The sequence below is a fragment of the Argopecten irradians genome, chromosome 10 (assembly GCF_041381155.1).
Source record: "Argopecten irradians isolate NY chromosome 10, Ai_NY, whole genome shotgun sequence".
NCBI lineage: Eukaryota > Metazoa > Mollusca > Bivalvia > Pectinida > Pectinidae > Argopecten > Argopecten irradians.
The window spans coordinates 40198445-40201942 of record NC_091143.1 but is presented as its reverse complement, the minus strand read 5'-3'; positions in this window follow the sequence as shown (position 1 = coordinate 40201942).

Here is a 3498-nt window from a genome sequence, read left to right as displayed (position 1 = left end):
GATCTTAAAAGGTCTTTCTTATATTTCAAATAACATTACATTTGTCTCATATCAACTAAAATTTCAATCCTCAAGGCAGAGTTTAACTTAATTTTAATGTTCAAGGGACATCATCATATATTAGGTCCTTTGAATATTTAGTGACAAAATAGATAAAAAAATAGTAATTGTGACGTCATACAAGATGCACGTGTTGCATATCTTCAGATATTTTTAAACTGAGCTTGAATCCCAGATAGCCCGTCTTTATGCAGCCACAGTATTTTGTAAACTGAGCTGGAATCTCGGATAGCCCGTCTTTATGAGTAAAGGCTAATAGTACCACGACAACGGTGGTACATCCACATAATATGTGTCCGCCCTAAGACCGTTATCGGAGAGCAACTAAATACATTGTATAGAATTTCTAGACCGATTCATCAAGACAAAAGTCCGCCATGTCATTTGCAATTCAACGATTGTCTTTGGAAAACTCCCAGACCTTCTAAACAGTAATTTTCATGTTCCAAATATCATTATTGCTTTATTTAAGGCTAGTGTATAATGACCTACCAGGACACTAACAGCAGTACATAGATCCTGTCCTGGACGACTTACAACTACTCTCTCTAACGGACAATTCTACCATTTAGCCGCTTCCAGCAGATAAGCGGGCGCCAATGGGTGATGTCTTGACAGAGTTTTTTCACATCATTTTGGCATAGGTCCCTATGGGAAAGAGAAAACGAATTACAGCATTAATGCTCCTTAGTGTTAGCCTTGGAATTCGCATTTATGGCATCATGTGGTCATTCATATTTAATAAAACAAATGCCGATTGATTATTATCAGTTTCATGGCCATTCTAAACACAATTTGGCCCACAGGCACAAGGCATACATCTCTAATCAAAGCATAGCAAGTCTCAAAGAACTTTTTAGTCTGTCTCAAGTCAGTAGATCAAACAGTCTAAGTAGCCATGCCGGCACTGAATTAAATATTACATATGAATGGTTTATTGTTAACAAGCATACATGCAACATATACATATACAACTCGCCAAATATAATACTTACAGCAAACCCCAAACCTTGTTTCTATTCCTTTCAAATATCGGTTGTAAAAAGTGAAAAAGTAACCAATTTCATCATAAGTAACCATGAAATGAATATTGTAGCCTCTTTTCTGGTTAACATATTTTCAAAATATATGAATTAAATGGACATAAGACGTTGACTTGGTAGAATACATATCCGAGGGTATAGAAAACGTGTTTAAGGGATTGTTTTTTTAATATATTTGTGAAGGGACGATTTTGCAACCTCGCCAATGACTGGATCAGTCGGCCGACTTCCCAATAGATGAGATGGTATCTGACTAGAACAGAGACAAGGAAGAGAGTAGCCAATGATATAACCAAGGCCCAGTTTCACAAACATTCCTTAAATTTAAGAAATCCCTTAACTTAAAACGCCACATAGGAATGCATTACAGAAGCTAAGAAAAATCTTAAGTAAGGAGCCTTCCTGTAAACCTCTGATGCTTTCCTTTGGATAATTTCAAGTTAAGAGATTCCTTAAATTTAAGGAATGTTTGTGAAGCTGAGTCCAGAATTCATGTAAATTCCTAATAAATAAAATTGTTAACAGAAATCTCGTACTCTGTCTACAGTATGTACATGTATATATATGAATCAAGCTAATCTTATTGATTTGAAATACAAATTGTCTATATAAAATTTATGGGATATTTTCGGTAAATATCTTTCTTAAATCAATCAATCAATACAGAAACTAAAAGGATTGTAACAAAAAATATACTATAATTTCCTAAAACCAGACACTTAAATTTCTTACCGTTAATACAAACCATGTACTCTGTAAATATATATGAATAAAATTAATCGTATTGATTTGAATTACAAATTGCGTATATACAATATATTGGATTAGTATCGTTAACATATTTCGTAAATCAAACAATTGATAAGATAATAAAATGATTAAAACTAAAACTATACCAAAGCCTTCTAAAGCCAGATACAAAATATGCATCTCACATACGGGCAAACCCTGTCATGAGTGTCATTGGGCGTTGGAAGTAATTCTTTTTATACTTTATAACAGCACATAGAAAACTCGACTAAAAAATTATAAAAAAAATAATTTTGTACAAATGCTTCTCCTAAACCTCTCTAACATAATCAATGTAATTAAACATTTTTCGTCAATTCCTCTACCCATCGTATTCCGAATTAAGAATGTGTACATAATGTGTAGTTCTCGTTACAAAAACTGCTTCATTTATTATTCCCAATACACCTCTTTCAGATTGGAGACCTCAAGCGGGCTATACATGTATAACCAATAGTCTACATGGTTTTGACCTATTTTTATCCATAACGGTTACCTTTTTATTAGCCACCTATCATTTTGTTCGCATCCCTTGGCACCCGTGATCAAATTACTTCCAGTCATAACGAAAAAAACCAACTTGCTTTAAATTCACAAACATATCAAGATTTCAAATTTTGTACTTGCTGTTTCTTTTATAGCTTCTATATATCATAGGTCCATACTGCGGTAAATTCTAAATTGTTCATTTTATAGTGAGAGGACGTATCCTCTCCTCTAGATGCAAGAGCTTTACGGTAGCGAATCAACGCTTGGTATGGCAATGCATTCGGTGGTAATGTGTTTGTTGGCGTAGTATGGATGGGTGGCAGAAAGAGTGATCAGGCCGTAATGGGAGCTTTAATTTCCCAGAATTACTTTAGAAGTAGTCCGCTATAAAGTATGCAAACTGTTATATGTGTGTTTGTTACGTATTGTTTCGGATCATATTACCCAATGATCAAAGGCCAATAAATTACAATTTGTCTAATTTGGATCTAAGTCGCCAAGACCAGTATGTTTGACCGGTATAACCGGGTTTCTGGATTGTATAGCTTCCTTTATCCTGTCGGAGATCCTCCGTCAAATTTTCACTCCGATGGAAAATATCGTATACATGCATACAATATTGCCATTATAAAACTTTTTTTTTCTTTTTCCACAGACAAAAATGTAATAATGTATTTATTTGGTATCTATATACATTGTTTAAAACAATGTCTTCAATACTATACTAGACTTCTTTTACGAATAAAATGACGATTTATAGAATTTTATACAGCAAAAACAGATTAATTTATTTGTTAATTATTTGATTTCTAATCATTTAATTAACGAATTACTGTAGAGTTGTTACATTCTGCGGGTGCATATTTTCAAAATTTACTGTTTGGAACACTTATTCGCGGGTTTCGTTTTCGCGATATCTTCGTAGCGTTTCAAAGCGCCATTCATACGACAGGATGTAATATGTAAATCCTTGAGCGACGAATTCCCATATCGGTTTTTTATTTTATTTATCATTTTTTTAACATCTAATTCTAATGTTCCCATTTTGATTCAAAACCCTGGAATTGTTGACTTTCGATAATAACCGGTTTTACAGTATTCCGTAAGATGGATTTGT